We start from the raw sequence: 14,646 nt of genomic DNA, 5'->3' as shown, positions 1-14,646 counted from the left end.
CTGTCCTGTACCAGACTCTCCCCTGTACTATATAATTACCTTACCTAGTGCCTATGCCAGTTTTACCTAGGTCGGAATGCCCCAGTTTCAGCTTTACTCTGTTCAGCAACCTTCTTTGTGAAAGGCAACTTATCATATGCTACATACAGAAATACTGGAAATTTCCACTGCAAAAACACAATCTACCTCTCACAACGTGGAGCCTTCAGTACAGGAGAGACATGGACCTGTTGGAGAGTGTTCAGAGGAAAGCCACAACACTGATTCAAAGGATGGAACAGCTCTCCTACGAGGACAGGCTGAGAGAGCTGGGGCTGTTCAGCCTGGAGAACATAATACTCATGGGAAGACCCAATAGCAGCATTTCAGTATCTAAAGGGGGGCTATAAGAAAGAAGGGGACAGATTCTTTTGCAGAGTCTGCTGTGATAGAGCAAGGGGAAATGGTTTCAAACTAAAAGGGAGATTTACATTGAATACAAGGCAGAGTTTTTTTTAAAGATAAGAGTGATGAAGCACTGGAACAGGATATCCAGAGAGGTGGTGAATGCCGCCTCCCTTGAGACATTCAAGGACTAGGCTTTGAGCAACCTTATTGAGCTGTAGATGTCATTTTTCAGTACAGGAGAGTTGGACTAGATGACCATTAAGGGTTCCTTCCAACTCAAAAGATCTATGATTCTATGATTATATGATTCATAAACCAAGGTTGCACCTTAGTCTAGCATTTGTCTTACATAGGCATCTGCTCTGCATGGGAAGATTGCTGGTCTGGCCAGCTAAGTGTTACTGGAGCACACTTCTTATAACTGTGAGTAACGAACAAGACATACTAAATCATGTTTGTTCATCATTTTTTTCCATAACAATTTAAACGAAAATGACCTTATTACTTCTTACATCTGTCATATTTCTTCATGAAGGAATTGGGTGTGTCAACAATTGATTTTCAGTGGTGCGCAATCTATCTCTGCATACAATAAGTCTAAAATTTTTAGGGAAATCTGTGCACGCTTCAATGTTGGTTGCTTTTTGTTTGGTTGGTTGGTTTTAATTTCTGCTTATTTTATTTTCTTAGGTTGAATAACTTTTATGATAACTACTAGTTTTGACCTTCCTTATATTTTTTTCTTTTTTACTTTTGCATTGTTTTTTGAAAACAATTCTAAATGTTAAATTTAAAACCTTTTAAATGTTATTTTATAAATCTTTCTTAAACTTTCATATGAATCTCTTTTCCTTCTTATTCTCATGAACATCTCGATAAAGCAAAGTGAGATGCATTTCAGACTGAAAAAAGCTTGCATGTGTTGCTTGGATTTATAAGAACTTCACAGAAATCTACAAGTTAAACTCATGGGCTACCAAGAACATGCAAAACTGGATATATTTATTATTTGGAACATAATTCCAGACAAGGATAGATATGATTCTCTCCATATTTTCAATCAAGCAGTGTCTGAAAAACCTATAAAATCTATGAAAATATTTGAAAGACATGTAAAGAAAATGCTAGCCTTTCTCTATCATGCAGTGCAGTTCATTCTCAGGTATTTAAAAAGGCCATGTTGGGTGGAGCCCTAAGCAATCTGACCTAGCACCTGATTTAGTGGTCAGCAATTCTGCCCAAGGCAGGGAGTTTGGAACTAATGATCTTTGAGGTCCCTTCTAACCTAAGCCATTCTATGATTCCTATGGAATGGACTCCCTGAATGTATCATTTAAAGATGTAATTATTTTCTGAGGCTATAAAATAAGCATAATAGTTCTCATGCAAGCATTCCTGCAAGAGACATTTCCAAAGCTGCACCAAATACACTATACAAGTTGCTCTACTGAGTTTTTGGAAATGCCAATGATCAGGAATGGCATTCTCCTTTCACTGAAGAGAGAAAGAAGGAATTATGCAGTTCTGCACTCCAACTTGTATTTTTGTTGCACGTGTCTCAGTGTTATAAAGCACCTTCAGCGCTTTTTTTTTTCTTTTTTTTTTTTTTTTGTGCGTGTGTGAGAGAGAGAAAAGATGCTTGGAATGATTTTTTAAATAGATGAGGTACAAAGAATTGAATTTTTGAGTGGACAGAAAGACAATTACTTGAAAATACACTATCTCACTTCACTAAAGCCCTATAGGTATCCAGAGTATATCAAGAATTATGAATTATTCAGATCCCAGGGTAGTGTTAACTGCTTCCAGAGTCCTGCAGTTAGTGAAATATTCACTATCGTAAACTATCTGTGGATAATAGAAGTTATTCATATTCAGCAGAGATATAATCCCCTGAAAATTATACTAGTGCTTTGTATGTCTCCAGTTCTGTCAGAACAGACATCCAATATCCAAAAAAGAAAAGCAGATTTCTCTATAATTTATGTGATACACAGAGCAATGGATTAAAAGTGAACAGATCATGGAGTATTCCAGTTTTTGTTTTGTTTTGTTTTTAAACTATATTCTTTTACTGAAGTAGAAGATAAGATTTTAAAATAAATACTGTGTATTGTACTATGGTGATTGATTTATTTCCTATAGAGTAACCTGGAGTAAAATTTTGTCAGGAATGTGAGATATATATATTTTTTCTTCTTATATAATCACATTTGTGACTGTAAGCACACGATCAAAATAAAGAAAAAAGGAAAGAAAAGGAAAGAAAAGGAAAGAAAAGGAAAGAAAAGGAAAGAAAAGGAAAGAAAAGGAAAGAAAAGAAAAGAAAAGAAAAGAAAAGAAAAGAAAAGAAAAGAAAAGAAAAGAAAAGAAAAGAAAAGAAAAGAAAAGAAAAGAAAAGAAAAGAAAAGAAAAGAGAAAAAAGAAAAAAGAAAAAAAAAAAAGTATTTGACCTAGTAAGAAAATGGTGAAATGGAACCTCAAAGAATCACAAAATCAGAGAATTATAGGGGTTGGAAGGGACCTCCAGAGATGAATGAGTCCAACCCCCCTACCAAAACAGGTTCCCTACACCAGCTCACAAGAAGTAGGTGTCCAGGCAGGTCTTGAATATCTCCAGAGAAAGAGACTCCACCACCTCCCTGGGCAGCCTGTTCCAGTGCTCCGTCACCTCACTGTAAAGAAGTTCTTGCGCACATTTGTGCAGAACTTCCTATGCTGCAGTTTCCAGCCGTCTCTACACACTGTCTCTACACACTGCTGAAAACAGTCTGGCCTCACCACTCTGCCCTCCACACCTCAGATATTTATAGATCTGGATCAGGTCCCCTCTCAGTCTTCTTTTCTCAAGGCTAAATAGACCCAGTTCACTCAGCCTTTCCTCATAGGGGAGATGCTCCAGGCCCTGCATCATCTTTATGGCCTTCTGCTGGACTCTTTCCAAGAAATCCCTGTCTTTTTTTGTACTGGGGAGCCCAGAACTGGACACAGTACTCCAGATGAGGCCTTACAAGGGCAGAGTAGAGAGGGAGGATCACCTCCCTCGACCTGCTGGCCATGCTCTTTTTAATGCATCCCAGGATGCCATTGGCCCTCTTGGCCACAAGGGCACACTGCTGGCTCATGGCCAAACTGTCGTCCACCAGGACACCCAGGTCCCTCTCCGCAGAGCCCCTCTCCAGCAGGTCATCCCCCAACCTGTACCGGTGCATGGAATTATACCTCCCCAGATGCAAGAATCTACACTTGCTTTTGTTAAACCTCATCTAGTTTCTTACTGCCCAGCTCTCTAGTCTGTCCAGGTCTCTCTGAATGGCAGCATGGCCTTCAGGCGTGTCAGCCAATCCTCCCAACTTCGTATCATCAGCAAACTTGCTGAGGGTGGCCACTATCCCCTCATCAAGGTCACTGATGAAGATGTTGAACAAGACCGGACCCAGCACCGACCCCTGAGGAACACCGCTGCTTACAGGTCTCCAGCCAGACTTTGCACCACCAACGATGATCCTCTGTGCTCTCCCAGTCAGCCAGTTTTTAACTCACCTTACTGTCCACTCATCTATCCCACACTTCCTCAGCTTTGTTATAAGGATGTTGTGGGAAACAGTATCAAAAGCCTTGCTGAAATCAAGGTAGACTACATCCACTGCTCTCCCCCCATCCACCCAGCCAGTGACAACATCATAGAAGGCCACCGGGTTGGTCAAGCATGACGTCATCCATTGGGTGGAAAAGAGAGACCTCATGAGAAAGAATGCAAGGGTGAAAGTTGCCTGGAGATCATCTAGTCCAACTTCCCTGCAAAAGCAGGCTCCCTAGACCAGGTTACACAGGTAGGTGTCAAGGCTTGTCTTCAGAAAAAGAGACTCCACAACCTCTCTGGACAACTTATTCCAGTGGTCTGTCACCCTTACCATGAAAAAGCTCTTATGCACATTTGTGCAGAACTTCCCATGCCTCAGTCTGTGGCCGTTTCCCCTTGTTCTATCACCAAAGACCGCTGAAAAGAGTCTGGCCTCGTCCCTTTTCCTCCTGCACCTTAGATATTTATAGACATTGATCAGACCCCTGAGTCTTCTTGTCTCAATGCTGAACAAACCGAAGTCGCTCAGCCTTTCGTCGTAAAAGAGGTCATGCAGAACCTTTATCACTTCTATGGCCTCTACTGGACTCTCTCCAGGATATCCCTGTCTTTTTTTGTACTGGGGAGCCTACAACTGGAAACAACACTCCAGGTGAGGCCTTACCAGGGCAGAGTAGAGGGGGAGGATCAACTCCCTCGACCTGCTGGACATGCTCTTTAATAGACCCCATTGGCCTTCTTGGCCACCAGGGCACACTGCTGGCTCATGGCCAACCTGTCGTCCACCAAGACACCCAGGTCCCTCTCCGCAGAGCTCCTCTCCAGCAGGTCATCCCCCAACCTGTACTGGTGCATGCACTTATTCCTCCCAAGGTGCAAGACTACATTTGTTCTTGTTAAATCTCATCTGATTTCTCTCTGCCAAACTCTTTATTCTGTTCATGTCTCACTGAATGGCAGCACAGCCTTCAGGTGTGTCATCCATTCTTCCCAGCTTCGTATAATCAGCAAACTTGTGGAGAGTGGACATTATCTACTCATCAAGGGCACTGATGAAGATATTGGACATTCATGATCTTGTCAAAACACTCACTCAGAAATAAGCAAAAGGAATATAAAGGGGCCATATAAAATGATCCTTGTATTCACTGAAAAGCACATGTCTGACCTGTAAACTACAACCAGATTATTGCATTGTAACGTTTTAGCAATTTCATTATATGAGAATCAGTATAACAGAAGAATAAGCAATCTTGGGAACTCCTTTGGAAATACTTATTATTATCATAATAAGTATTTATTTTATTTATTATTATCTTGTTAATTTTGTGTATGGATAAATTCACCTGACTTTCTGTTTACTTCTTCACAAACATAACTCTTGGCTTTTAAAAAGGTACTGTCAACTTAATTAATGTTCATGCCTTGGTAGCATAAACTATTTATATTTAACATTATATTTAGCATTCTTAGTCTTTAATTTCTGTCCTCCAGTGTGAACTTTGTGTAACTTCTAAAAGGAAGCATAGTGTTAAAGTGTATGACCTGACAGTGTTTACAGTTCTGCTCCCACCATTCTTCTCCACACTCCAATTGTAACTTTTTGTAGCATTGATCATAGACTTTGATCAGCTATGTTAGAATATGTAAATAGATAATTATTCTCAGATATTTAAGGTAAATTAAGATTTTATGTTTATCAAGGTAATTCCATTTGTTCCTTTATTGTAACTGTAAAGCTCTAGAGAGTAGAGATAGGCATACAGACATAACTTGTCACAGATTGACCATTCAAATGGAAATTGTTGTCATGGTTTCCCTTCGCATTAGCTGTAGGAACTCAAAGGAACCAATACTTCAGCGAATGATAAAACTCAATTCCAAATCAGTGGCCCAATAACTAAAATCAAATTTCTTATACTGTGCCCCTTTCCCTGAATTAATATTGAAAAAATTATCCTCTCATTTCACTGTAATTCCTTGTATCAGGATTCAAAATGTTACAGAATTAGGATGCTTTCTGAAGCCATGGAAAGCCTGCCAGTGAACGATCCAGCCTACTATCTGAACAGATACTGTTCATGTATTTCAATCATCAGTTACAGAAATTAGTTTCCACTCACTCTGCAGTAGTTATCATGAAACAGTTAAAAGCTATGCCTCCACTTTGACTTTCTGTACAGTAGTTTCAACAGCAAAATCTTGAAATTGGCCCTACTGCTTCATTCTAATGGAACTGATAACACACTAGAGAAGGAGCAGACCACACATTCTACACATGGACCCACAGACACATACACTCTCTCCTGCTTATGTTCAAAAGCTATTTTTTTTATTCTGAACTACTCCCTTGATATTGTTTGATTTTTTTTTTTTTTTTTTTTTTTTTTTTTTGCCTTCTGAACTTGTTATGGCATCATCAATGGTGAGGAATAGTCACATTCAAAAGGCAGTAAATGCCTTTGTATAATGACTACACAAATTCTTTTGGGATCATATTACCATTTTCACGTAGGTGAATAGCTCAAAAACCTAATTTACTGAAGGACTCACTTTGTCTCACTTATAGTAGAAGAATTACACATGTACTTCTAATATTAATTCAATTGGATCATTAGCAAGAGTGGTTGTCACTTCATTTTCCAAAGAACATTGAAAGAATAAATTTTAATAGCACTGATTTCAGAAAGTAGTCCTAGGTAAAACATAAAAAACTGAGAATAAGAATTCTGGAATAAAGTTATTACCTTCCTTAATAATAAATGTAGATGTTATGCTGCATGAGTGTCCAACCTTTTGACTAGCCTGAGCCACAGTGAGTGAAGAGGAATTGTTCTGGGCTGCATCTATGTTGGTTGCTATGAAAGTAATGCCTCCTGTTTATTTCCATAGAAACTACAACAGATACAGTGAGCACAGTAAGACTGCTTAATAGAGCAAATTCTCAAATACGAAGCATTAGATCATCATATTCATCAGCACTGAACAGAAGCCTGCATGCCATGCACATAAAAATCTGAACCAGCAGAGGTTACCAAACATTTCTGTTGCCAGCACTGAAACACCACCCACTGCCTCAGTGTCCTCATGTCCACTGTTTGGTCTCCATAAACATTCAGCAAGCATTGATGAATCAGTGGGTGCCATTTTTCCCACAAGGAGAGATTCATTGACACACCTTCATTTCATATGCACTCTGATATCAGATGCCTTTTTGTTAGACTTTACTGTCATCTGTCACATAGAAATAAAATGTAATTAAATATTGGTGGGAAGGTTCAATCTCTCTTGCCATACCACAAACATTTGCCTCTGATGTGGTGGCCAATATCATAAAACAGAAGGCATTAATTTCAGAGCAGGCCTTATAATGTATATAAAGTAGTTAATATATGTAAGTAACAAAATATTTTTATTATTATTAAAATGCATAACAGTTGATTAACAAAACACAAAACTAATGCGGTATTTGACCGTTTTTATTGAAATTAACACATCAGTACAATTCAGTGGAAGTAGTTGCAATTCTTTTTGAGGTCTCAAAGCATTTGTCAGAAATTTGGGATGAAATTTTATTTTTCCTGTGCTTCATTTTTGAGAACAGTTATTCACAAATGCACATAATGCACATAATGCCAAAGAGCGATGACATGAATAAGGCATAATTGTGAAGTGAGGGTTATTTCCCTCTGTTAAGACAGAGCTTATAACAGTCTAGTAGAGACACTTGATGATATTCTTTGATTTGAATGATTTACCAGAGCATCAAAATGCATAAAATCATTTGCTCTAACTTGAACTGGCCTTGTACTGGCCCCATGTCTTGGTGTCAGTCCAGAGAGAGTTAATCGCACATTCAAGTTTGATTGTTGCTGTGTGGTGATTGCATGCCCTAGGCCAGGCCAGACTGTTCAGCAGAGCAGAACTACTACCTTGAGTGAGGACAGAAGGTGGGCCACATTCTGTTCTGTGCCAGGTCACATGTGGCACTTAGGCTACAAGTCAAACATGCCTTTATGTTTTAATAGGTCTTTCCATTTACCCTAATTACTTTTCTTTTCAGAAATGACATGAATGTGTGACAAAAAGACCACTACAAGGGTTGAGATAAAAGAAAGCTATGCTTTGAAGTCATCTGAACAGCCCATTAAATTCACTTGTGATAAGATGAACATAACTTGTATAGTGATTTTGAATGATAATTAATTTGTGTTCTCTTTAAACAGCAACAACAACAACAACAAAAACAAGCAGATCTTATTTTTTCTACTTTTGTTTTCACTGAGGAAAGTATGGGAGTCAAAAGAAGATTGGACCACAGGAAAATATAACATTTTATTTATGAAATGTTTTCTTAAATATCTTGTTAAATTTAATTTCACTTAACAGCAAGAACCAAGACAAGGGTGGTTAGGAGACACTGTAGGCAGAAAAATCATCTGATCTGAAATGTACTTGGAAAAAGCAAGATGTTTGGGAAACAGATCTCTTATTTTCTGGGCAAAATTTACAACAGCTCTGTAAAATGTTAACATTTGTAATAAAAAATAATAATAGAGGAAGAACTGAATTTCCTCTTCTGGATATATATATATATATTTCTTATAGAAGAATCTTCATTGTCTTGAAAGTATGACTGAAAGTGCTTTTACACTTCTAGAAATTGGAAGTGCTTCATTGCAGTCTACTGCCAAATAGGTGTAAGTTTACTTGAAAACTCACAGGAAGAAGTCGGCAGTACAAAGTAAGTCCTTGCCTGATGCTGTTTGACAAGTATTGAAATAATAATAAGGACAATGGTGTTGTATTTGTAGATAAAATGACAACCCAAAACATAATGATATTGAGTAACGTATTTAAAGTTCTAGATTGAAAAGAAACATTTTGTTTATATGTTTTTGACTACAATTAGGCACTTAGGTTGTTTCTCAATATTCTCAATTTCATTAATTGACTGTGGAATATTTCAATAGTAAAATAAGTGAAACTCATAAAGGCATCAGGCTCTACTCAGACATTAAACTCTACTGAAATTATTTAGGCTTCTTGAACTACTTTTTCAGAAACAACATGAGAAAAAATTGATCAAAGCATTGTTTCATTTTTTTCCTCAGTACTTCATGTAGTGAAACTCAGAATTTCAGTTCAGCTTGCTGCAAAGTTTTAATCTTCTGTTGAACTTTTATTCAGTTTCAGATTCAACAAATAGTATTTACTGTATAAGCTGCACCTCAGAAAGTTAGTATGCGATTTCCGGATGGATATCCATGGTATAGGAAACTGCTCTTAAATGTTTGAAAATAATATAAGAACAAGGTGTAATTGAAAATGCTAATATGTACATATATTTAGGGAGCAATGTTGTTATATACACTTAGTATTTTCTAAGTTGTTGATTTCTTTTATTAATATTCTGCTGACCTTTAACTGTATAGTAAACATGCCTAACAGTTCGATTTTGTTGACCTTTGTAGGCTTTAATTAATGTCTGAATTGATATTAATACCATGCTTGAGTGTCAGTGTTCTCCAATATACAATTGAGTGATCTGTTTAGAGCACATATTGTCTCGCTCCAATTTATAGGAGGGAGAGGAGGTTCTTTTATTATCTATATATCCAGTGTGAGATTGGTTCAAATGTTGGTCCGACCAGTTTATTACAAATCTTAATCAGGGAAATGGGGAAGGGGAGGACGGACACTATTATGATTAGGGTAATGGGGAAGGGAAGGAGAGCGATAGAAAAGATAGAAGAGAAGAAGCAAGGAGTCTTTATAGGCAGCAAGAGAGACATAGTCACCACCATGGATCCAGCGAGGTTCGTAGTTCAATCTTTGATCTTCAGTAGTGGTGGGTCGTCAGGCATTGTTGTATGACGACGATGACCATGGCGATGATGGCCCCTTTTCAATGCTTTCAAAGTGGTTGAGTCAGCTCTCCTTTGAGTGACAGCTCAAACCCAAGGTGGTTGAGTCAGTTCTCCTTTGAGTGGCAGCTTCTGGCTCTGGGATCTCAGCAGGAAACCTCCTTTGTTCTTATCTTTCTGGCCTTGCCAGCAGATAAGAGGAAGCAGGGAGGCACCAACTTGTATCTTGCCTTAGCAGGATACAATGGTATCATCCCCCAGCCTTCCATACCAAGCTGGAGCTGTTTAGTCACAGGCCAGATCTTCCGCCAGTGAACACTCCTGAGCACTCTCATCTACTCTTCTACAGAGCAAGCAGCTCTGGAGGAAGGGGCTTTCAAATGTTCCCAAAGCGATATCGATTATCACACAGTTAGCACCCATCACTTGCCTCCTTGACTAGACTTGACTCAGACTCTTATCACAAGAAAACCCTCAGGAAGCAAGCTTTGAGCCAAAAAAAAAAAAAACTAACAAAGAAGGGTTCTCACACATTTTAAGTAATCTTGTCAAGAAAGCATACATAACACAATATTGAATTGAAGGTATAGATTGTCGTGTATGTAATTACACATTATTTCTTCTGAAAATTATGAGGTGAAAATCAATATAGAGCCATAATAATATATATTTTTAAAAAACTACTCTCACGTTCTTTGTTTCTATCTTTGCAACTTATATTTTAATCTCATAGTAGTAAACATACAGACAGTGGCAATCATACCTCACACACATTCTGATTCCTAACAGAAGTTAGAAAATCAGTAATTCCATCAGTTCTTTCAACAACTGAAGAATAGAAATGACTGTACTAGAAATAGTTTCAGCTCCAATTATTTATTATAATTTCAGTCCTATTCTATGTAGAAGTCCTAAACAGTGCATTCAGAAGTTGAAGTCATCAACAAGTTCTGCAGGCTTTTTTACTGTCACATCTAAAATTTGAAACAGAATAAGTATGAAAGATATATAAAAAAAAAAAAAAAATTGATGTCTTCCATTCGTGAAAGAAGAAGTGAAGAGTAGATGAATGTTGAAAGAAAGGTGAAGAAGCATGCAGCAGTTGTCCTGAAATAGTATCTTGCTAGGACATATCTAATTTGAGCGGTAAGAAGAGTTTCTGGATTCTGTAATCCTGATATAGACTTGGACTTCTTAATGTCAGAACTTTTTTTAGTTCTAGTACCTTCACCACAGAAAACAAAATCAAAAACAAAAACAAAAACAAAAACAACAACAACAAAAAAAAACACCAGAAATTAAAACTACCTCTCATGTTATACTCCAAAGCTGTAACAAAGAAAATAAGTTCTGGATTTAGGCATGATGACTATAATGTCTGAAGTTATTCTGTTGGAGGAATAAGATTCACAGTTATGGACCATTTCCTAAGATGATGCCTCCCACACTTCTGAGTCACACTATTGCAGTCAGAATTTGTGTTATTTTTCTAAGAATAACACTACAGCAGAAACAGGAGATCAGCAGTGCTACTTCTGCTGATTAGAACAATTTTGAATAAATAAGATTCAAAAGCAAGAATCTGTAAAACTTGCAAATTGCAGTTATGGGACTCATAATATCTATTTTTTGATGTTTTTGTTTTGGTTTGTTGCTGTTTGTTCTGTAGAGGAATTTTGTGTTTTGTAAGCTGTAACAGAATGTTACAGACAAGTTATTCTTTCATCACAGAGTTAATAGTGCATCAGATTTTACATTTGGAATTTCAGGAGCAAAACAATTTTTCTGATCACATTATTATATTTTTGATTACTGACTGATGGCTGAAACTTCAGGAGAATAGAAGGATCTCTAATAATAAAAATACATTCAAAATAAGAATGGGAATCCATATAGTAACAGTAATGGATAATTCCGTTCTGATATATTTTATGTATAACTCATGTGTTTGTGGATAATTAGAGAAATTAATAGCCATTGTTGAAATATCCACAAATAATCAAAATTGTAGAAAATCAAATTCATGTTCTCTAGTGTCTAGTAATGTCTCACTGTTTGATCAGTTCTAGTCTGGAGTATGATTTAACCCCCTATGTGATAGGGTACCAGTCACTGAAGCAATGTGCTCATAATGTACTGTACTTCCTTGAAAAATACATCTAATATCTTTACTAATTACTAAAATTCTTAATGCCAGATGCTATTAAAAATTAATTAATTTTTATTAGCATTACTTTTTTAATTAACATTACTTAAGGAATATACCCAAATAAAGACATAAAAAACAAAAAACTTTAAACCAGCTGAATATGAGCCAGTAGTATGCCCAGATAGCCAAGAAGGCCAATGGCATCCTGGCTTGTACCAGGAATGGTGTGGTGAGCAGGACTAGGAAAGTTATCCTGCCCCTGTACTCGGCATTGGTGAGGCCCCACCTCAAGTACTGTGTTCAGTTTTGGGCATCTCAATATAGAAGGGGCATTGAGTTACTGGAGCAGGTCCAGAGAAGGACAACAAGGCTTGTGAAGGGCTTGGAGAATATGCCCTTCGAGGAGAGACTGAGGGAATTGGAACTAACTGTTCTGTCTGGGGAAAAGGAGGCTGAGAGTAGACCTTATTGCTCTCTTCCAATATCTGAAAGGTGTTTACAGCAAGAGTGGAGCTGGTCTCTTCTCAGTGGTGACAGGACAAGGGGAAATGGCCTCAAGTTGTGCCAGGGTAAGTTTAGGTTGGATATCAGGAAACACTTTACAGAAAGGGTTGTTAAGCACTGGAATAGGCTCCCCAGGGAGGTGGTTGAGTCACCATCCCTGGATGTGTTTAAAAACCATTTGTATGTGGTGCTCAGGGACATGATTTAGCAGAAAGTTGTTAGAGTAGTATGATTAGGTTGTGGTTGGATTTGATGATCTTTAAGATCTTTTCCAACCTAAGTGATTCTATGATTCTATGATTCTAATAAGATTACATGCACATGTCCTTGTTAAGAGCTTCAAATTTGTTGTGCCTTATGTTTTGAAATGTCTAAACGCCAATGTGTTTTTCAAACTCTCAAGCACAGATGCTCAGAAATAGGAATTTCAGAAAACCTCTTCTTTAGAATGAATACCAGAGTTCTCAGTAAGAAATCCAGTGAGCAGTAAAAGGCAAAATAGGAATCTCATTAAAAACTATAATGCATATATTGGGTATATTTATATAATATTATATATATTATATTATTATTATATAATATTGTATGCATTATATAACATTATATATATATTATATTATTTTTATATGTATATATGATACCATATATTGGCAAATATTAGCTCATGACAAGGTCTATGCAGGATACAGAAACTAAGCATGATGGTGGTCTGAATCCATGACACATCCATCCTGTCCATTGTTACAAGAATAGAGTTTATTCACAGAATCAGACTCCTTTCAAAAAATGGTGACCTGATTTAAAATTGGCCATCAGAGGAAACTGCCTACTTTGTATATGGTTGTTCTTTACTTAACAGAAGACTAGTGCACCATTTTTTTTTCATCATTTGTTGAACATATCTGGCTATTTTATGATTTGCTCTTCCACTGAACATGATCTAATCATTACATAACTGAAATGTTAAAACATACATCTGTATTGACTTCTTAGGTCTTTGTGAATAAGTTTAATGGTGATTTTTTTTAATAAGTTTAATGGTCATTTGACACTTTACTGTGACAGTTGTTTAGAAGTGATTGACCTTGCTGCTTGTTTTTCTGTTACATCATTTTTCTCATGACAAATCTGAGATTTTAATCCAAACTCTTTCAAGATCCCATGCAAAAAGAATTGATTGGGATTGTACAAAACCTAGATTTCTCCTCAAACTTCATAAATGACTTGGTAAGCCATTAATCAAATTTCTTACATAAGGTGTTATTTGTGGGAATTCTATACATCTCAGTTTCTGGAGTGAATCTCAGGAATGCAGCTTGTTAGCTCACTTAAATTTTATAGATACCTGGGACTTGAATCAGTTGCTTGAATACTGCTGACATTTCAAATATTCTAGAGTGTCAAAGGCACCTACAGAGCCAATAGCTAAGAAATCTCATTTATGGAACATCTATTCCTTTTTTGGATAAGTGACTGGAAAACATTTATGATAGCTTAGCATCTAAAATAGCTTTACAAACTCATGTTTATGTGAATTAATTCCTGGAGTGTGGCTCATTTTGATTAAATTGGGTGAAAACTATGTATTTGCACATATACTGAGTTAATAAAATTTGACTCTGTTTTAAGGGAAGCCCTGTAGTAATCAGATCCTGACCAATCATGGTCCCAAAGGCCTCTGAAAGGAATGGGACTTTTGGGTACCAGGTGTCCAGGCTGAAAATAGCAACCTCTCCCACTGTGGAACAAATCTGACTAGTCAACCTTACAGCACATGTACAAGTAACTCTGCATGGCACAGACTGGGCTCATTGTGCATAGGAGCATAAGGCTACTTTACATGTTTCTAAGTGAAAGGCAGTAGATCAGGCAGAATTCTTCTTTAACTTCATGGTGTAAATGCAATATAATATTGTCATTGCTAGTTAGAAATCATAAGCTTTGTACTGAGTTTGTATGTCCACAGGATTAAAGTCTGTCAAGTCTGTTTCGTCTGAACTTGTTTTGACCTGCCTGCAACTTTCTTTCACTCAGTATAGCTGTAACATCAATTTGATGATATGCCTATTATTAATTTCATTTTTTACCTCTTTTACCTATGTATGTATATATCAATAGAAAGTAGTTGATCTATGTAGTTATCTTGGCTCTAATAC

At 37.1% G+C, this 14,646-nt stretch overlaps 2 long non-coding RNA genes across 2 annotated transcripts in view; one reads left to right on the top strand and one right to left on the bottom strand.

Moving 5' to 3' along the window:
* The window catches only part of LOC128092128 (uncharacterized), a 329,934-nt gene extending 326,400 nt beyond the window's left edge, over positions 1-3,534 (bottom strand). The window contains exon 1 of the long non-coding RNA XR_008211642.1: positions 3,426-3,534. This is a non-coding gene — a long non-coding RNA (uncharacterized LOC128092128). The remainder of the gene's footprint in view (positions 1-3,425) is intronic.
* LOC128092136 (uncharacterized) overlaps positions 1-14,646 on the top strand; it is a 325,141-nt gene that overhangs the window by 296,945 nt on the left and 13,550 nt on the right. The window lies entirely within an intron of this gene.

Source organism: Tympanuchus pallidicinctus, unplaced genomic scaffold (genome assembly GCF_026119805.1).
Source record: "Tympanuchus pallidicinctus isolate F22 unplaced genomic scaffold, pur_lepc_1.0 scaffold6, whole genome shotgun sequence".
NCBI lineage: Eukaryota > Metazoa > Chordata > Aves > Galliformes > Phasianidae > Tympanuchus > Tympanuchus pallidicinctus.
Note: the sequence above shows the minus strand (reverse complement) of the source record. Positions and strands in the feature narration are given on the sequence as shown.